General features: G+C 48.9%; 1 long non-coding RNA gene across 3 annotated transcripts in view; it reads left to right on the top strand.

Moving 5' to 3' along the window:
* Nucleotides 1-22,158, top strand: part of LOC128334884 (uncharacterized) — a 52,912-nt gene that overhangs the window by 11,207 nt on the left and 19,547 nt on the right. Inside the window, exon 3 of one of the 3 annotated variants that reach the window (XR_008311442.1) lies at nt 9,910-9,973. The exons of the other annotated variants lie outside the window; for them this stretch is intronic. This is a non-coding gene — a long non-coding RNA (uncharacterized LOC128334884). The remainder of the gene's footprint in view (nt 1-9,909; nt 9,974-22,158) is intronic. 3 annotated transcript variants of the gene reach the window in all.

Raw genomic sequence — 22,158 nt, 5'->3', positions numbered from 1 at the left:
TTGTCCCATATAATCAGTTTTGGTTCCCTGCTCCAAACTTGCCCCTCCAAGTCCAACCACACCCCACCCCAACCCCACCCCATCCAGCCTTCTCCCAAGTTTGCTGCTGCCAAACCGAGTCCAGTTTTCTTTGCTTGGTTCCACTTATTCATTTGCTATTATTAATTTGCAGCAATTGTGGTTTCATTGTCTCTGTTCACTTAGTGGCCCCCCTCAGAGTCTGTGTTTGGTTCCCCCTCCCCACACCCCCACCCCCAAGTTTTTTCTGCTGGTTATAGTCTTTCTTTTAATTTTTTTTTAAACTTCTGGCTTGTGTTCTCTTGATATATATTGCTTTATATATTTTGCTACCCTCCTCCTCCTCCTCCCCCCCCTGCCTGCCCCCCCCACCCTCCCTCCTCCCAGACCCTACCCTAGCCCAGGCCCAGCTCCTCCCCCAACCACCCCATCCAGCCTAATCGCTGCTGCTGCCCGAGTTGTTCCAGTTTCTCCTTTGCTGTTTGTTGTTGCCCCCTCCCCTTCCCCCCAACACCCCTCTGCCACACACTAGCCCCCAACCACACACACCCTCTCTGCTCCCCCCACCCCACATCTTTTTCTCCTTGCCCCTGACTCTCTCCACTCACCCCAGGCCCCCTGCCACACACTAGCCCCCAACCACACACACCCTCTCTGCTCCCCCCACCCCACCTCTTTTCCTCCTTGCCCCTGACTCTCTCCACTTACCCCAGGCCCCCTGCCACACACTAGCCCCAACCACACACACCCTCTCTGCTCCCCCCACCCCACCTCTTTTTCTCCTTGCCCCCGACTCTCTCCACTTACCCCAGGCCCCCTGCCACACACTAGCCCCCAACCACACACAGCCTCTCTGCTCCCCCCACCCCACCTCTTTTCCTCCTTGCCCCCGACTCTCTCCACTTACCCCAGGCCCCCTGCCACACACTAGCCCCAACCACACACACCCTCTCTGCTCCCCCCACCCCACCTCTTTTTCTCCTTGCCCCCGACTCTCTCCACTTACCCCAGGCCCCCTGCCACACACTAGCCCCCAACCACACACACCCTCTCTGCTCCCCCCACCCCACCTCTTTTTCTCCTTGCCCCCGACTCTCTCCACTTACCCCAGGCCCCCTGCCACACACTAGCCCCCAACCACACACAGCCTCTCTGCTCCCCCCACCCCACCTCTTTTCCTCCTTGCCCCCGACTCTCTCCACTTACCCCAGGCCCCCTGCCACACACTAGCCCCAACCACACACACCCTCTCTGCTCCTCCCACCCCACCTCTTTTTCTCCTTGCCCCCGACTCTCTCCACTTACCCCAGGCCCCCTGCCACACACTAGCCCCCAACCACACACACCCTCTCTGCTCCCCCCACCCCACCTCTTTTTCTCCTTGCCCCCGACTCTCTCCACTTACCCCAGGCCCCCTGCCACACACTAGCCCCCAACCACACACACCCTCTCTGCTCCCCCCACCCCACCTCTTTTCCTCCTTGCCCCCGACTCTCTCCACTTACCCCAGGCCCCCTGCCACACACTAGCCCCCAACCACACACACCCTCTCTGCTCCCCCCACCTCTTTGGACCGCTGCTACTGCTGTGTCCTCCCCCCACACCTGAATCCCCCCTCCCTGCTGCGCTGCGCTTCTCCTCTCTCCTCTTTCTCTCTATCATCTCTCTTTCTCCTCTCTCTCTCTTTCTTTTCTCTCTCTCTCCTCTCTTTCTCTTTGTCCCTGCCCCCCCTCTCTTTTCTCTCTCTCTTAGTCTTTTCTCTCTCTGCTCCCCTTCACTTTCCACCTCCTCTCCCACAGCTGCAGCCGCACACAGTAGCCTACCCACCTGGCGGCTGCCATCGGTTTTTTTTTTCTTTTTATAGTTTTTGGTTGATTTTGTCTCTGCTTGGGGGTGAGTTGAGCGACACAAATCGTGTTGTCTCCTCACTTCTGCCCCTCCATCGTTGTTGAACTACCCCGGTTGCCTGTGTGCCTCGTGCGGCCGCCCTGCTGTGTCTCAGCCCAGGGTGGCTGGCTGGCGGCGGCGAATCCGTGACCAGCAGTGAGTGGCAGGAGAAGGACCGGAAGAAGAGGGGTTAGTGCGTGTGCGATTGTGCACCTTTTGTTGCCCCTTTCTCTCCCTAGCTGGCGGTTTTAAATAGGGACACCCCTATTCTGAAATGCATTTGGGTGTGGGGAGGAGGGAGGGAACCTTGGAGAGGAGATGTACTGTTGTAAAACTTGTGTCTTCATGCCCATGCCCAGTAAAGAAATTGCTGCTGTGTGTTGCGTTGCATTGCATGCGTCTTGCAGGTGGTTTTTGAACAGGTGCCTTCCAGAGTGCTTCCTTGCCTCTGGGGCAGTCTGAGTGGGGTCCAGGGTTCTGATGCGATGCTGCCACTACATGCTGGGCCCATGCCATGCCAGAGTGCTTCCTTGCCTCTGGGGCAGTCTGAGTGGGGTCCTGGCTGGGCTCTGATGCTGCCACTACATGCTGGGCCCATGCCATGCCAGAGTGCTTCCTTGCCTCTGGGGCAGTCTGAGTGGGGTCCTGGCTGGGCTCTGATGCTGCCACTACATGCTGGGCCAATACACACGTATGATGATGATCATGATGTTCAATCCATGAGGCTGCCATCAAGTGTTTGCTGCTGCTTGCTTGCCATGGCATTGGGCAGGCAGAGTCACAGAGTGGGTGGGTTCAACCTCTGTGTTGGTGTGACTGGGTTCTGGTTTTGGTTGTGTGCAATTTAGAGTCACTAAATAGGCTGCATTGAGTTTGATGCTCCCCCCACAGGAGCATTACTTGAGAACCACCCCCCAGAACCCACACTTTGTGTTCCAGTTCACTAAATAAGGGTTTCCTCCTTTGATCTGCAGGTTCCCAAGCGTTGACTGCATCCCTCCCCCACCCCCGGTAGGTGCTGTGCCCTCCCCCCATCCACTCTCCCCCCCCCAAAAAGCTAAAAACTTGCCACCCACACCACAACTACTCCACCCAACTGCCCGTGCCACCCTCCCACACCGGGGTTCCACCCTTTAACCCCCTATTTTTCTAAAAAAAACCCCTCCCAGACCCATCTCCCCAATTGGCTTGGTGGTTGACTCCCAAATTCAAAAAGGACACCCTCCCCCTCACTTCGATTGGCTTCCCCCCCCATATCAAAAAGTCTTCCTTTCCCCCCAATTGGCTTCCTTTTTTGAAAACAAACTTCCCCCCCGCCACCTCCAAATCAGCTGCCTTTTTTTTGGCCCCTAAGCCCCTCCAAATTATTTTTTTGACCCTGTCTGGCCTTCCTCCTAAAGTCTCCCTCCTTCTGACCTAGCAGCATGTCTGAGCGCCGTGTGGCGGGCAGGGCTCGCTCAAGGCTGGCAGGCAGAGGTGGGAGAGGCCAGGTGCGGGGTGCGCCTGCGGCACGGGGAGGGAGAGGACGCGGGGAGCCTGAGGACACCCCAGTTCTCCCCATTGGAGAATTCTTTGCTCCGGCCCCATCTTTGGTGCGCAGGATTCAGTTCCCCACGCCTGCTGCCGCCAATCGCGGCAGAGGCAGAGGCACTGTTAGGGCTGTGGCGGGTCCCTCCTCGCCGGCGGCACCAGGTGCTGCTGAGCTACCGCCAGTTGTTGAGGTGGAGGAGACTGTGGAGTTGGAAGAGCAGGTAGAGGGCGGTGAGGACCGTGCGGCTGGCAGCGATGCAGCCAGGTTCTCCCTCCCTCTGGGGCCCCTTCCCCCTATCCTTTCGCCGCTCAGTGGGGCCCCCCCTCGTGAAGCCCGACACTCTGGTGGGGAGCGGTCTGGCGAGGTGGTGGAGGAGAGGCCTGCCTCTCCGATGCCAGTTGAGCCGGGCCCTTCCTCCGCTGTGGAGGGCGGAAGGGGCGGGTTGGGTGGCAGCAGTGGGCAGGCAGCGGCGGCCGCCCCCCCCTAGGACTGCAGCCACCCTGCGAGAAACGGCCTAGGACGGCGCCCAGGGCGCAGGAGGCCAAGGGCAGTGGTGCATGGGTGCATTTTGAGGTCCCTCAAGATGCCCCATTCCACGCCCGCTGTGTCCACTGCAGGATGCTTGTCAGCCGTGGAAGGGACCCTGCGCACCTGGGTACGACGCCTATGTGGAGACACCTAGAGCGTCACCACCCAGGTCTCAGGGGACAGGCTGGCAGCGCTAGTGCGCCTTGTGCATCTGCCACTAGGGCGGGCAGCGGCAGTGTGCCAGCCAGCAGGCAGGCTACACTGCCCGTCCAGCGGTGGACGCAGTCCTCGGGCAGCCAGCGTATTGTTCGCGTGGACCATCATCACCTCACCCGCCTCATAGGGGAGATGATTTCCACCGATGACCAGCCGTTTCAGGTGGTCGAGAACAACGGCTTCCGCCGTATTCTCCAATACCTGGCTCCCGAATACGTCATCCCCTCAAGGACGACGTTCAGCCGGAACGTGGTCCCCTCCCTGTACCGCCGGTGCAGGGAGCTCGTGTCGGCCGAGCTGCGTGCAGCTCCGGCCGGGACAAGCGTGCATTTCACGACTGACCTCTGGACCAGTGTCAGTGGGATGCACGCTTCTTTCCTGGCCCTCACTGCCCACTGGTGGGGACCGGAGAGTGAGGGGACCTCCGCGGGCGATGCTTCCGGGTCCGGCGCGGCTCCCGATGCACTACGGCACAGGTGGGCCGTCCTGCACGTGGAGACGATGGACACGAGGCACACCGCGGAGGAGGTGGCGGCCGTACTCGACCGCCAGATAGAGGAGTGGATTGGCGGGTGTCCACACCTCTCCCGCGGCTTCATTGTCACCGACAATGGAGCCAACGTTACCGCCGCTGTCGAGACAGTCATGGACTGTGTGAACATACGGTGTATGGCACACACGCTCCATCTGACCGTCAGGGACGCCCTTGGCCTTAAGGAGCTGAGGGCGTCCCAGGAGAAGGGGGCCCGCCCCATCGCAGGTGCTGTTGCTGCCACGGCTACGCTTGTGGATAAGTCCCGCAAGCTGGCCGCCCACTTCCACCGCAGCGAGAAGTCCAGGAGACTGCTTCGCCAGAAGCAGGATGACCTTGGCCTTCCTCGCCATCTCATCCCTACGGATGTGGAGACGCGGTGGAACTCCACCTTCCTCCTGTTCCAGCGCCTGTTGGAGCAGGAGAGAGCCCTTGTCGCCCTGGCGAGGGACGAGTCCTTGGATGTCTGCGACTTCTCGAATGCAGAGTGGAAGCAGATGTCCGAGGCGGTGTCGGCACTCGAGCCCTTCCAGCTTGCCACGAAGGGCTTGTGTGGCGACACCACTCCCTTGAGCCAGGCGCTGCCCACAGCTGTTGGTCTCGAGAAGCTGATGGGTGGACTCCATATCTCTCTGACCACGCCAGAGGGTCGTGCTCTGGCTGGGAGGCTGAGGTCTGGGGTTGACAAGCGGCTCGTTGATGTGCTGGGAGACAGGGAGGAGTATGTCCTCGCTTGTCTCTGTCACCCAGCCCTCAAGGGCAATGCCGTGAGTGCCGACGACTTGCCCAGGTGGAAGGGCATCCTGGTCGAGAAGGTTAGGGAGGAGGAGGCCGCTAGGGCCCGCAGAGACCAGGGTGTTGGTAGTGGTGCGGGGGCAGCCCTCGCGGCCCAACCCGCACCCAGCAGCAGCATGGGCGGCCAGCCGGCGTCAGCTTCCCCTTCCCCTCCCTCTTCCCAGTCCAGCAGCGCGGCATCCCAGGCGGCGCCATCGCAGCAGCCATTTGCTACCGACTCGAGATCCGCCCAGTGGTTTCAGCGGTTCTGCTATGGCGCCATGCCTGGTATGCGGGAGGCTCGACCTGCCAGGCCCCCCTCCAGTGCTGAGCAATGCGTTGCGCAGTACTTGGAGGAGCCTGTGGAGGGAGACGGCGTGGACTGCGCACAGTTCTGGGCGAGCCGCCGCCAAGTCTGGCCGGACCTGGCGGTGGTGGCTGTGCGCCTCCTCTCCTGCCCCCCAACCAGTGTCCAGAGCGAGCGGGTGTTTTCACGTGCCGGGGACGTGGTGACACCCTCTCGCTCCCGCTTGGACCCTGGTCTGGTGGAGCAGCTGGTCTTCCTTAAGGTGAACCTCCCCCTGTTGGGCTACCCCAAGCTGCAGTTTGAGACGGGCGAGTGATTACCGTGGGTTGCCCCATGGTTGGTCACCTGCCTGGCTCGAACTCTGTGCTTATCCCTACCCTCCCCCCTTCCACCTCTAGCTGAGCTGACGTGACAGATGCTGAGCCGTGCCAGCCAGTCGCAGCGTGTAGTGTGCCCACACAGAGATGCAGTTGTAGTAGTAGTTGTAGTGCTGCGACTGGCCAGATGTTTACAATGCCCACGCCCACCTAAAAAGAAACCCAATGCTGACCAGCACAGGCCCTTTATCTATCCACCTGTCAGCATTTGGGGACCTGGCGTGGGCACGGCACACCCCCCCAAAGTAGCACAGCCCACGGAGTACTAGACTTAGCGGCAGCGGCGGGTATACGTTCAAAAATGCAGTGTAGATATGTAAATACTGTATGTAAATAAACATGTAAATAATTTTTTCTTTAAAAACCCCATGTCAAAATCAAGCCTCAAAATTATGCAAAAGAAAGAAAAAAAGGTGACAAAGGGAGAACAAAATGATGAATGCCAAATGAATTGATTTTATTGAAAATGTCACCAGAAATCATGTGTGGGGGGCTTGGTTTACATGGAGAAGATGATTGGGTGATTTTTTGAAATGAAACGAATGAATTATTATCATCTTATGTTCATCTTGATTGTGGTCACTGTTGATGTTGGCTGATGGCAAAAAACCCAAAACCATCAGAATAGCAATGAACTGGCTGCCAACACAACATATTGATTGATAACTGTGCAGGGGGGGAATTGGGTCTGTGTGTGTGTGTGTGGTGCAGGCTCAGTCTGTCTCTTCCTGTTGTGTGTCTGTCTGTCTGTCTGTCTGTGTGAATGGATGCCTAGCACTGTCTCTGTGTGTGGATGCTTTCTGTGTGTAGTGTGGTGTGTGTCTGTCTACATGTTTTTTTTCCTCCCCCCCATGCCTCCCTCCATCCTTCCCCTCTCATCCTCTCCCCTTCCTCTTCACCACCTTCCATCCTCCCTCCCTTCCAGCCCACCACCGCCTCACCTGCCCCCAACCCCGGTCTGGCAGATGATGAGAGTCTGGTCTCTCCCACCGAAGCACACACGTGAGCACGTGTGTGCACAAATATGTGGCTGACCAACTCTGAGCCGGACCCTCCCCCCTTCAATCCCCTCTACATCCCTCTCCCCCTCCCCTTTCCTCCCCCCTGCCTCCCAGCCTCCCTCCCTGCCTCCCTCCCCCCTCCTAGCTAGCAGCGCACACATACACACACAAAACACCTGTGGTGGCAAACACCACCAGCACACATGCACTCACACTGGTGCCACCACCTCTGCCTTGGGCCTCTGTGTCCTTGAGCAGATATGTGGTGGTGGACCAGAGAAGCATTTCTTTCCAGCAAGGCAAAAGGCATGCACTCACTGCACACACACACACACACACACACGAAGAGGTGAAGACGAGAAGAGGCAACTTCTAGAACCAGCAGCAGCAGGTGAGTGTCGTGTAATTGTGTTGCTTCCCAAGGCCACTGCCCATGCTCAATGCTCAGTCTGCTGAAACTAAAGAACTAGCTACAATCACCCTTCCTCACATGCAGCTCAGCTCAGCTCAGCTCAGCTGCACAGCACACTGACTAACTAGACACTACAGCTGGTGGTAGAAAAAACAGAAGTCTAGATTCTAGAAGATGTCCTGGTGGATTTTAAACTTTCAAATCTGTGCTAGGATTGCCTCGCCCGCCTCCTCCTCCTCCTCCTCCTCCTCCTCCTGCCTGTAATTGTGCCCTCTCCCCTTGCAGTTGCGCCGTCGTGATGGGTTGGTGATGTGCGTGCGCCGTCTACTTGTTAGCTCTCTCCTCCTCATGTTGGCTGGGCTTGCCAGGCACTGGCTGGCAGCAGCTGTTGGCTGTGTGCTAGGCTCAGGCTGTGGCGCGCGTGACTGGACTGGGAATGTTATTGTAGCGGCAACACTGGTTGTGGTGGTAGCAGTAGTAGCTGTTGTTGTTGCTGGGCTGGTGGCTGCTGGCCTGTGCTGACTCTGCGCACTTGGTCTGGTCTGGTCTGGTCATTGGGATGCAGATGTAGGGTGTGTGTGCATCATCCATGGGGAGCATCAGAGCAGAGCAGAGCAGGTTGGCTGGCTTCTGTCTGTCGGGCCTAGTCAGTGGCAGGCACTGAGTGAGGCGGTGGTTCCTTTGGGCATCACGTCACCCATCATGCAGAGCGGCAGGTCTGCTGCTCTGCTGCTCCGCCTCCTGCTTCTTCTCTGTGTGTGCTGCTCTTGTGCTTAGTGCAGGCAGCACAGCAGTGGCCTTTTTGTTAGATCAGAGAGTGGGTGTTGTCTCTCTGAGTGTCCTCCTCTTACTTGCTTGGATAGGAGTGGTGGTAGTAGGTAGGCATTAAGATGGACTGACTAGGTGTTACGTGTTAGGGCGCCCAGAGAGAGGGGCCAAAAAGATGGGGTGGCAATTGTTGGGTTGCTCCTAGTATTATTGGTGAATTTCTGAAGAAAAATTTTTTTTCCATTGGCTAGAATGGGGGTTCGGGGCTGCCCCAGACCCGCCTCTGTGGGGTGGCAGCACCGCCAAAGTGGGTCCGGGGCCATGGCAAAAATGCCCTCAGTCCCTCCCAGCAATCCCCGTAGAGATAGGAGTGATGGTTCTGTTGTTTTTCTGAGGTGTTCTGAGTGAGTGTGGATTCTGTGATAGCAAATGAGAGTGGATTCATGGTGTCTCATTGGAAATCTCATAAGCTATCATAGAATCTACACTCAGAATACCTCAGAAAAACAACAGAACCATCACTCCTATCTCTACGGGGATTGCAGGGAGGGACTGAGGGCATTTTTGCCATGGCCCCGGACCCACTTTGGGGGTGCTGCCACCCCACAGAGGTGGGTCTGGGGCAGCCCCGAACCCCCATTCTAGCCAATGGGAAAAAAAATTTTCTTCAGAAATTCACCAATAATACTAGGAGCCACCAATTGCCTTGGGATTTTTGGGGTGGAGGACACCCATGGGTGGCTACCACCCACCCCAGCTTTTTTGCCCCTAAGGGCTCCACATTGTGAGTTATGGGCAAAAATTTATTTTTTGAAAAAAAATTGTAAAAAATCAGAGGAAGGTCCAATCGACTTGAAATTTGGGTGGCAGGTAGAACACAATGTCCCCTTCAAAACCAGCCACTTTTTGTGATCCGAACCGGTTCGGTTCGGATCCGAACCGGTTCGAAACCGAACCGGACCGGGGGGGTGGTCTGGCAAAACCAAAACCGAACCACCCCGGTCCGGTCCGGACCCGGTTCGGACCCGAACCGAACCGGGAGAACCGGTTTTATGCACATCCCTAGCAGTTTACATACAAAAGAAATAAGAAGATGGTTCCCTATCCCAAAGGGACTCACAATCTTAAAAAAGACACAAGGAAGGCACCTTCTGCTACATCACCTTTGAAAGTACCTTTTTGCCCAATTAGCATTCCTACCCATTCATCGAGGTTGTGTGAGGGGATGCTGCTCCAGGTGCTGATACTTAGAGGGCGAGGCTTGTCGGTCATACAGTTAAGACAGGGCCTTTGGGGACATTGCCCCAAGGTGCTGGAATAGTCTCCTGACTGATGTCTGCTTCTTGACCTCCCTTTGTTATCTTTAGGAGGCAAGTAAAAGACATCACTATTTGTTCAGACTATTGATTCTTAGGAGCTGTTGCTTATCCTCCTCTTAATTCTAATTATGGTTGTTTGTTGGTATTTATGTTTGTTGTTTTACTGGATTTTTATGGATTTTATTTTATTTTTTAATGTGTGTTTGTAAACCACCTTGGGATGACTTCATGAAAGGCAGTATAGAAATTTTGACTATAAACAAACAGACACACAAAAAGGTGATTCTGAACAGTCCATTACAGGTATGAAATCAGATTGAAATTTCATTTTGCCTGATGTTACCTCAAATACAACACTTTTTCTGTGGAGTCAAATCACACATTCAGCTGTCAGATATCAAATATAGGAGAATTCAAGTGAAGTAGATGCATATGTGAATGTGGAACTTCTTATGATATACTGTACTTCACAAGTTGTTGCAATGGTAAACTTTTTAAAAATATATTTTTTAAATTCTATTCTATTTTATTTTATTTTATTTAAATCAAGTATTACAAAATAATAGCATTATATGCCTGATCAGAAGTATAGATTGGAGCTGGAGTCCAAAATACACCTGCTAGGAAGTAAGCCCCACCAACATAGTGAACTTACCTATGAGTTAAACCTACATAATGCATCTTTTACAAATTATGCTGTAAGAGATACTATGGCCATTCACATAATGAAGAATAGAGTAGGAGACACCTTCTAACTTAGATTGGGAGCTGTGCACACTTCCATTTGCCAAATGTCTTGTCAATTAAAAACAAGGTTGGAGATGCTTGTTGGTTGTGTGTTAAGCAGCAGCTGTATTAGAGAGCTTTCCCTCCTACCTTGTTAAAGACCTGGGTCCAGGGTGGCCAGAACCTAAGGGGTATACCCATGAATCAAATGGGCCGTAACCCAAAATTTGGCTTTTAAAAAGCCAAATCTGGCAACAGAGCTGGGTACAGCTGGTGGGTAGGAGTGACCAACCCAGGAGTAACCAATCCTGGATAGGAGTAACCAACCCAGTTGCTGCTTAGCACACAGTCACAGATAGTGCCTACAATATTATTTTTAACTGACAGATGATTGGCAAATGGAAGCACTCACAGCTCCTGAACTAGGGTAGGGGGTGCCTCCTACCCTATTCTTCATCATGTGAACTGCCCTACTTTCTCCCAAGCCAAACAGGTTCGGTAAATAAAGGAAGCTCTTGCATGAAAAGAGTGAAATACTATGGGTTCAGTGCTAAGAGCAGTTTGTGTGAGAGCAGAAAAGCATCCATTGTAGAAGAATGGATGGAGGTTTTTACTGATCCATTCCCTCTGCAGCCCTTTGCACCCCTCCCTAAAACCTTCTAAGAGCAGGTTTTTGGGGAGTGCAGAGGACTGCAGAGGGAAAGCTGATCAATGATGATCTCCCTCCTCCCCTTTACACAAGTCTTTTCCTGTTCATTCCATAGAAATGAGGATTTTGATCAAAAGTAAAATCTGCACTATATTCATACAGCCATCTGTAACTTCTGCACAATTATTTAAAATCTAGATTAGGCCCCCTCTCTTTTACATTTTATTTTTTCTGTACTGCTAAGGAAGGTTTCTTTATTCATTTCTGAGAAACAGCATAATTGTACATGCTCTTATTGATTATGTAGTAGAAGCCGAATTATAATATTTTATGCTCTGCACCATTTCCCCAATATTAACTTAAATGTTCCATTTAATGTTTTTGTTGCTCATTACTAGAGAGAAAACAGAGAGGAAAATAAATGCCATCTAATCATTACTTTCTAGTTTGCAATCTCTAGGGCATCCTTTTGGAAAACCAAGCTCAGTGTATGCCTAGTACAAACCTCTGAAAAACATATAAACATTTCTGGGAAAGGCCATTTATAGAAAAACTGGAGTAAACATTTTTTGTTTCATACATAGTTTTAACACAGATGCCATCAAAAAACTTGTGTTTTTGGTTTGTGTGTATTTGGTTTGATTCAATTTCAGTCACATGGCTGGATGAAACAACTGCATATCTGTTGTATTGCTGAACAGACGACTCACAAAAGGGCCTGATTTCTTTTTTGAAAACTCAGACGGACACCAATAACTGAGTTTTATCAGTGCATTACATTTTAAAATTTCAGTTTCTGAAAATACATCAAAGTTGTGCAAATTCCCATTTTGCTTCTGGTTGATGGCATTCTACATTTGCATAAAACAAACATGGCCATATGGCTTGTGCCACACATCAGGAACAAACTTGCCCAATTTACACACTTTTGTTTATGGCCAGTTAATTTCAGTGGGAGAGTTAAGCATACCTTTAACTTCATTGAAACTGATGATATTTTTCAGTGTGACTGGATCATGCCAACTGTGTTCTCCAATATTTTTTCATCCCTTTTAAAAATTAACTTCTTCCTTATGCTCTTAAGCTAGGCAGCTTGTTAAAGAACTTGGTTAACATGAAGCAAGTCCATTATCTTCTCTATATTTGCAAATAAAAAGGTAGTATTTTAAAAAATACTCTTCTATCTCACTTCTTGACCCAAATGGCTACAGAAAGTAGCTTGCGACACATCTAAAAATATAGCAATGTCAAATAAACTAAAACAAACTGGAATAAAACCATCTGAACAGAGTTGCACCTAGACCCAAGCAAGAGATGAGACACATTGAAGCTATTCTCACGATGGGGGAGAGTCTAGCCCAGCTAAGGGAGCCTAGCCCAGTTCTCCCCCATTGTGGGTGAGCCCTGTGGTACCAAAACAGCTAGTCCACCTAAGAACCTGTCCCCTTAAACCAGGTTAATGGAGTGAGCACTCCGTTAACCTGACTTTCTTGGTCGTGAGACGCCACAGCACATCTCTGCACCATGGCTCTGCACAAGGAGACCCCTGACTGGGAGGCTAAGACAAGCCTCCCCACCTCGGGGGTCTCCCCAGAATGCCCTGCATGCTCACATGGCACATTCTGGGACTTCTGGGGGCTGGGCCACCCCTGATCCCCCCAGCCTCTACTGACTTCGTGATGGAGCTGATAATCATGGGGGCAGCTGATCCGGCCGCCCCGGGCTAAGAGCTTGCTCATGTGCGGGGAGAGCGGGCTAAGCCCACTCTCCCCGCAGAAGCCCTCATGGTGCTTCACACTAATTGCGTAAAGTGCCTCATTACTGGATTTAAATAGGGCCACACTGTTAATTATCAGTATGTTGATGACACCCAAATCTATTTCTCCATGTCAACATCATCAGGAGAAGGTATAACCTCCCCAAATACCTGCCTGGAGGCAGTGATGGGCTGGATGTGGGATAACAAACTGAGACTGGATCCAGATAAGACGGAGGTGCTTATTGTGTGGGGTTGGAACTCAGGATACAATTTTGATCTGTCAGTTCTGGATGGAGTCACACTTCCCTAGAAGGAAAAGGAATGCAATCTGGGAGTGCTTCTGGATCCAAACCTCTCCCCGATGTCCTAGGTTGAGGAAGTGGCCTGAGGTGCTTTCTATTGGCTTTGGCTGATATGCCAGCTGCATCCATTTCTTGAGATAAAGCTATTGTGAACTGCCCAGGGACCTTTTGTATAGGGTGGTATATAAGTGCACAAAATAAAATAAAATAAAATAAAATAAAATAAAAATCTCAGAACAGTAGTGCCCATGCTGGTAACCTCCAGACTTGATACTGCAATGCACTCTATGTAGGGCTGCCTTCGTACATAGTCTGGAAACTGCAGTTGGTACAGAATGTGGCAGCCAGGTTGGTCTCTAGGTCATCTCAGAGAGACCATATCATTCCTATACTAAAAGAGCTACACTGGCTGCCAGTACATTTCTGGGCAAAATACAAGGTGCTGGTTATAACCTCTGAAGCCCTAAACAGCTTAGGCCATGGATAGTTAAGAGAATGTCTTCTTCGCCCATTGAGATCATCTGGAGAGGTTTGTCTGCAGTTGCCACCAGCTCATCTGGTGGCTACACAGGATGTGTCTTCTCTGTTGCTTCCTTGAGACTCTGGAATGTGTTCCCTGTTGAAATAAGAGCCTCCCCATCTCTGACAACTTTTTAAAAAGTCATTAAAGACTTATTTTTTCACCCAAGCTTCTTAACTTGGATGAGGTTTTAAATTGCTTTGAGGTTCTAATTTTTGTCTAAATTTGTTTTATGTTGTAAACTGCCCACTGTAAAAATGTCTCCGGAAGGAGTGGGTGCCAAAATCCCTAGGGGAGAGACCCTCCCTTCTAAGAACTACCTTAACTAGTACTGCCCAAAACTGAAACTGAGAGAAAGCATTGGCATACCAAAATAAGGCTCCTGTGTCATCAACCCACGTAAGTAAATACCTATGAAGATTATGAATGGGGCAAAGATCCTCTGAAGAACTGGGAGCCAGAGTCAGTTTTTGAAATTCTAATCAATATTTGAACTTTATCAACTAATAACTGGACATCTCGTCTCTTCAAAGCCCGGCCAGAAGAGTCCTGGATAAAACCAAAAGATCTGGATAAAACCAAAAGCTCGCTAACACGGATGGCCCCAAATAAGGTGACTAAGGTGACCGATTTGAATAGCGAGACTTCAAAATGCGAAAAACAAAGATACTACGCAGATCCATAGCAAATGCTCAACTGCGATCAGCCAAAGCTCATCAAGTGACAAGGCAAACCTGAACTGGCTGAATTTGTGCAAAAAGGATGGACATCATGTTCAAAAAGGATGAATATCATGATCTGGTACTGGGAGCAATGGAAGCCTAAATGGCCCACTCTACCTCCTAAGCTTCCAGAGGGGCATTGGGAGGGGTTCCACCTGTGCTCGGGCTGTAGGAGCCAATGATAAAAAATGTTCCACCTACATCCAAGACAAGGCATCCACTATGCAGTTGTCAAGGCCAGGAACAGATGAGCAAAAAACATGATGTTGTGATGCAAGCATTGCAAAGCTAACTTGGCAAAGAGGCACCTTTTTAACATGTTGATTCTCTTTATTTAGCAGGGGGAGAGTAACTGGCCCTATCCACCCCCAGCATAGTATCTCCAGTGACTGTTGCTGGTGTCTATCTCATGTTTCTTTTTAGATTGTGAACCCTTTGGGGACAGGGATCCATCTTATTTATTTATTATTTCTCTGTGTAAACTGCCCTGAGCAATTTTTGGAAGGGCAGTATAGAAATAAAATAAAATAAAATAAATAAATAAAGCAAGTTCATAACACAGGGGCTCCGTGAAGTCCCAGAGTTAATCACCTGGACCACAGCCATTATGTCACACCAAAAATGTACTGTCTTGTCAGGAAAAAGGTTGGCCCATATGTGTACAGCAACCACAATTGGCAATAATTCCAAAAAGGTTAATTATTGCATAACACCTTGGGCAGCCCATTTGGTAGACCATGTAGCAGAACACAACTGACCTTGGAAAAAGAGGTCAAAACCATGAACCCCAGAAGCATGGGAATATACTTATATCTCAGCCAACAATAGAAGCTCAGTCCTCCAGAAAGAGATGCTATTAAAGTCTGACAAGAATTCAAGTCACATCCCAATGTCATCCCTCACTGCCCAGGTAACGTGTCCAATGAGGAGGAGAATGAAGCCCTTTTGTCATGTCAAATAGATGGCACAAAAAGGGCCTACCAGAAACCATAACTGGCTGGCAAAATTTAGATTATCAATAATGCCTTGCAACTCCCTGAGAGTGATCTTCTTGGCTGAAAGCAAGGAACGAAAGCACTCAGTAATGCCTTCAAACTTATCCCCAGGCAGCCTACACATCTGCCTGATTGTATCTATTGATATACACAAAAAGGAAAGGAAAGTAGTAGGTCCCTTGGTTTTTTCATGCAGCAGTGGAATGCCCAACTCTGATGGCAGATGCTGAAAAGTCTCCATGAGTCTCTTTATACTCAGGTTCATGAGTATACTCCATGAGTCTCTTTATACTCAGGTTCATGAAAAAGGAGAAAAAACATGTCCACATACTCGTTCTTCCATATCTTCTCTTCGGTGGACATTAAGAGATGATCACTCGAGGGCATGGAAACATCCCCCATGAGGGTAATTCTCCTCATGAGTGACCATCAGTTGACAATGGTTCATCCCCAGAACCCTGGGTTCCTATGTCACCCACCAAATGTGGTGCAACCTGCCACTTTTTCTCCCACCGGGTAACCTGGGTCATGTTTGGGGGAAGTACAGCAGGAGTTTGGCCTTGAGAAGCAACATCCAGAATAGTCATCCCATGCAGTTGGCCCTGAAAGCTGTTTCCATCATTGGCCCAATAGGGGAATGGATAACCTGCAAATGCTAGAAACCTGACCAGCCCAAGATGGATAACGCCAAACTCCAGGCATACTCACCAAGACATAGCCTTCGCCCCAGAACCATGCCTGCCCTGCATTGAGACAGGGGCTGGGCAAGAAACATCACCCTTGTCTCCTGCGTGCTAACCTCCTCTTTTCAACAGCCTCAATGAGAGAATGGTAGCTAAGGCTCAATCCTCCTCATCCTCAGAGGATGAGGAAGCAACTGGCTCATGGCACTTTGGTGGAGGCCTCCTAGGTGCTGGGGCCTTGCCTTTGCCACTCTTCTGGCCCTGTTTTGGAGGCATGACTGGTCAAAATAAATCTCACACACACACACACACACACACACGGTGAGGGGAGGGGGGCAAAACTCTGTTGTCATTGATGTTAAAATTCTAACAGTATTATCAAAGGAATGACATGGTCAAAAGAAAAATAGGCAGACCTTGCTTAGCAAAGGGGACAATTAAGGTTTGGTACCACAAGAACAGCTCTCTACCCCTGCTGAAAAAGCCTCAAGCTGAAAGAGAACAAGAGCAACTCAACAGTAGGAGGAGGCCTCCCACCACTCCCTGCAGAGCACCAGAGCCCGGCAAACCATCCTCCAAGGGTGAGGAACGCCACCACAGAGTAACCAGTGACAAAAAAGCAACCCCAGACCAAACAAAGCTGCAAGCCAAATTTCTCCCATGCTCCCTGGGAACTCAGCTGTTCAGTAGGCACCTCAAGCACGAAAACATAACGCTAAAGATGATTCATTGCTTCCCTCCATGGCCACACAGAGCTCCAACCTCGGCATCCACAATGGTGCCGAGCTGAGCGTGGCATGGTGGTGGGTCAGCAGGGCCACCTTATATAACACCACGCCACTCCCACCACCCACAGGGCATGCAAATCGATACACCCAGATTCTGTTTGGTGGTGGTCTGTGTCCCTTCATCCTCCAGTGCTGGGTGCAACTCCGCCCCCACCCCAACGCCTTAAAGGGCCAAGTAGGAACGGCACACCAGTAGTAAACTGTATAAAATAACTCAATGGATGCCCCAAATCCTCTGAAATAAAATTGTCTGTATTGATCCAAAATCTGAATGTAAGAAAAGAATGAGCAAGGAGAGCCATCCTGGGGATCATGTTCCATAATCTTTGCGCCACCGCTGAGAATGCTGTGTCCTGCACAACCACCCTCCACATCTCTGAGACATGGGCTTGAGTATGGCATGTGGAGATCATCAGAGTTTATGGGACGGCAGCCTTGGGGTGACTCTGTTCTTAGATTATTTAGGGCTTTAAAGGTCACAAGATTTAACCAATGATGGAGAACACATCTTGGTAACCTAAATAGTTCCCAGTTTGAAAATGTTTATAGGCAGCTGCCTTGGGCTGTATTGGTTCGAGTCAGAGTTTCCCCACCCTCACTAAAATGAAGTCGGTGCTTTATAAATGAGATGAACAGTGCTGTGGCTAGTGTGCATGCTGTTTGTGGAGAGAAGAGGAGAAAGGGCATGAGGAAAATCACAGAGCTGGAGGAGGCCTTGTAGTACTACCTTGTAGGCAGTTGTTTAGTAACGTGGTAGAAAGGAGGACCGCAGGCACCACCACAACACCAGCCCTATCATTTCCCCCAGTTTATCCTTCAGTCTTGCAAAGCAGCCTTCATTCTCAATTACCAGAATCTTTATATAAACGTCTGCAGCAGTATGCCTTCTGATGACAATTCTTTTTTTTTCCCCCTTTTCATTATATAAAACTGAGTTACGTGGTATTAGCCTTTAACAAGGGTATTTCAGTTTAACTAGCATGTTGACTGTAGCTGTTTGCTGTCACATTTTAACCAAAAGGAGGACTTTTTGAGCTGTGTAGGCAGTTTAATTAATCTGCAGAAATGAACTTCCCTTCTCTCATTTCTTGAATGTCAATAAAGCGTGCTTCTTTGGGGCTGAAGAAGAATTATTGTTTTTTAATTACAGGCCACAAGTAAATTAACCTCGGTTCAGAAAATGATGCATTATTTTGCTTTTTAGTGCGTTTGCAGTGTGAATAATGCACAATATGGCTTTTGGCCAGCAGCTCCAATAGGAGCATGGGTTTCTCTCCAGTGGAGAGATTCTCCACTATGTGGCAAGGAGAGCTCCATCCATTCAGTGGAGGAATTGCCATATATACACAGGGAATGCTATTGCAGAAGAAAATGGCAATAATGCTGCATGGCTATAAGTCAATAAATAGAGCTGTGCTGAATAAACAAATCTGCACAATCCAATCGGGTCAGAAAATTCAGAGCATGGCTCTCTGAACTTAACCCAAAATTGTATAGTGGCACCTCCAATCAAGCTTTTGGGTCCTCAGGTTCTGCTTTCAATCATTGCATAATTTTGATGGAGTTTAAGGATGTTAATACTTCCAATGAGCAAAACTGCAGAAGAGCATCTGTAAAACAAAAGTGATGTGGCAAAAAAAGACAGGGACCTGTGCCCCTTGAAAAACTAGGCTGAAATCTTGCTGCAAAGTGCAGGCATATCTAAAATGTTTTAAATAGATGCACTTATTGGGAAACAATGAATGACTGACGCTCCTGCCCCTTTTGAGTGTACATTTAGTAGCAATTCCAGTTTTGCCTCTGTAGTATATGAATTTAAGAATGTGCACAAATCGATTTTTAATTCAATTTCTGCCACAAACAAATCACCCCTGATTTGTTTTGTATCCAAATCTACCCCCTCCAAATCACACCAGATTCGATCTGTATTTGCTTCAATTCAGTTCAGATTCAGACTGATTCAGACCACTTAACAAGGTCCTAGGGACAGCAAATTTAGGAGGTGGGTAGGTACCACCCAAATTTCAAGGCAGTGGGACACTTGGTTGATTTTTAATGATTTTTTTTTTAGATTTTACTGGTTTTGAACATTTCCACCATAGGAAACAATAGGGATTCGAAGTTGCCATATCCTAACCCTGAAATGGATCCGCAACTTTCATTTAAAAAAAACACAAACTAAGCTTTAGCCCCTGTAGAAGTGGAGTTATGGAGCAAAATGTGCAGTCATTATTTTTCAAGTGTTTGTATTCTTTGCTGTATAATAACTTTTCCTCATAATGTATCCCTATGAGGATTCATTGCATACCTTCATTTCTTCTGTTCATTTTGACTGTCACTGGACAGTGCTAAATGTCAACTGCCATGTGACAACTACACCCCCTCTCCCCACCTGCAAGGCAGTGGGGTATTCATTTTAATTATTAGGAATATTGAAATGTTTAGATTCTTTGGTGTCTAATAACTTTTCCTCATAATGAATCCCTATAACGATTCATTATACGCCTTCATTTCTTCTGTTCATTTTGACTATCATTGGACAGTGCCAACTGTCAACTGCCATGTGTCAACTGCACCCTCCTCCCCCACACACATTTGGGTACTCAGTTTATTTTTTAGGTATTTTTGAAGTGTTTAGATTCTTTAGTGTCTTCATTACACACCTTCATTTCTTCTGTTCATTTTGACCCCACTGCTTTGCAGGTGGGGGTGAGGAATTAGTGGCATCCCATGTTCCAACTACTCTGCAACCCACAAGCCGCTGGGTACTCAGTATTTATTTTAGGAATTTTTGAGGTGTTTAGACTCTTGGTGTGTAATGAATCCCCATAGGGATTAATTATGAGGAAAGGTTATTAGACACCAAAGAGCCTAAACACTTGAAAAAAATCCTAGAACATAAATTGAGTACTACCCCACTGCCTTGCAGGTGGGAGTGGGGTGTAGTTGGCACATGGCAGTTGACAGTAGGCACTTGTCAAAAAGACAATCAACATGAATGAAGGTGTGTAATGAGTCCTCAAAGGGAAAGTTATTATACACCAAAGAATCCAAACACTTGAAAAATAGTGACCACACTTTTTGCTCCATAACTCACTTCTACAAGGGCTAGAGCTTAACGTTTTTTTAAAAATGAAAGCTGTTAATCTGGGGGAATCAATAGGAGGGATCCAAATCTTGAATTGATTCAAATAGAATCAGGTGCAATTCAATTTGTACCTGAATCTAGCCAATGGGCCACAGGGGTGATTTGTTTTGTCTCCAAATCACCCGAATCAGCTAGATTCGGGTACAAATCTATTTGTACCCAGATCCATTTGCACATCCTTATAGGAATTGGCTCCTTGGAAAAGATGAGTGTACATAAGTCAACATTAGACTGGAAGTAATTAATTAAAATTATGGTTTTATTTTTGCTTGTCTTTTCCCATTAAGAGTACAATTTAGTGCAGTGCCTAGTTGTGTGTCGGAGTGAGCCACTGCCATATATTTTTACAGGATGTCTTAGGGGATTTGAGTGGCTTTAGATCACTGCCTGGTCTCTCTCTTCTAGCTGAAAAATACACAGGACCTCTGAAGGGGAAATTGTATGTATACACTGTACTGCCTTTATGGATCTGAAGGTGACTTTTGATTCCATACCTTGAGCTAACCTATGGCAGAAATTGGACAACATGATTACAGGCAAGAGATGGCTCCATCTGATCAAGGCCCTGCATAGACAGTCTCCTACAAATTAGATGCGGTAATAGGGTGCAGCTCACTGAAGACATCCTCATGTTTAGGGAAGTGAGGCAAGGATATATATTAGCTCCTACCATGTTTAATAGATACTTTAATGATCTTGAAAGTACGTTAAATGAGCCTGATGGGCATTTGCCAAAGCTTGGTGATAGGAAAATCTGTGTACTAATGTAGAGGTGGCCAGTGAGGACAGCACCAGAGTGGGTGGTGTGGGGCGGCAGGAGAGACCTTTTAAAAGTCATTGCCTTTCAACGATTGCATCTGGCAGCCCCCATGAGAAGGAGAGCCCCTTCCGGTATCCTGTGCAGAGGCTGTCCCACTCACAATGCTCATCTGGCTTCTGCACATGCATGGTGTCCATTTGCATGGTCAGCATGGTGTTGCTGACCATGTAAAGGTCCACCACGCATTCTCAGAAGCCAGATGAGTGCTATAGGCAGGGCAGCCTATGCAAAGAATGCTGGGCGGGGCTCTGCTATTTGCAGGGGCTGCCAAGTGCAGTTGTTATAAAAGGTAATGACTTTTAAGCATACCTCCTGCTGCCCCTCGCCACCCACCCTGGTGCTGCCCTCACCTCTGTGCTGATGTATGCTGATGATGCAGTCATTCTTTCTTGTTCTTGACCCCGGCTTAGATATTTGTTATCTAAATTCTCCTCCTACTGTAAGGACAACTCTTTAAAGATCAATTATTAAAAAAAAAAATCTAAGATCCTAATTTCTGAGAAGTTTAATCACTGCAGGTGGCTGCTTGACAAGCAACTTATGGAACAGGTTAAAGGCTTTCTATACTTGGGGGTTATCCTTCATCACTCCCTTTCATGGTCCCTACACAGACCTCATGCTTCTCAGAAAGCTTCACTTAGTCAGAAAGCTTCACTTACTCAGAAAGCTTCACTTACTCACTTACTCTTCTGTTTTTAGCCTACTTTCCTTAAGGAAATTAAGCTTAGAAATCACCCAGCAGTGTGTGTGTGTCCATGTGTGTGCCCGCATGTGTGCCCCCCGCATCAGCTTTGCAATGCCTGGACCAATATGAACCAAATTGGGTACAGTTGTAGGGACACATAGGGACATCTCAATGGCATAGTTTGTGATGATGTCATACACCCATTCAAGATGGCGGATGCATAAAGGTTTGAGGTGCAAGTGGACTAACTTGTGATTCACCTCACTGATTTGAACCAAATTTGCTACAACTGTAGGGACATGCAGAAATGGCTCAAGGGTGTAGTTTCTAATGATGTCACCCACCCCAATTCAAGATGGTGCATGCATGAATGTTTGAGGTGCAAGTGGGCTAATGTGGACCGACTAACCAGTTTGAACCAAATTTGGTACAGTTTAAGTGAGTGACACATAGGGACACCTCAACTGAGTAGTATGTGAAGATGTCATCCACCCTGATTCAAGATGTTGGATGCATGAATGTTTGATGCACAAGTGAACCTTCTGATGATTTGAACCAAATTTGCTACAGCTGTAGGGACACATAGGGATACCTCAATGGTGTAGTTTGTGATTATGTCATACACCCCAATTGGATGGTGGATGTGTGAACATTTGAAGCACAAGTGGGAACCAATTTGGACCAAATTTGG

The sequence above is a fragment of the Hemicordylus capensis genome, chromosome 1 (assembly GCF_027244095.1).
Source record: "Hemicordylus capensis ecotype Gifberg chromosome 1, rHemCap1.1.pri, whole genome shotgun sequence".
Lineage (NCBI taxonomy): Eukaryota > Metazoa > Chordata > Lepidosauria > Squamata > Cordylidae > Hemicordylus > Hemicordylus capensis.
This window is presented reverse-complemented; position numbering and strand designations above follow the sequence as displayed.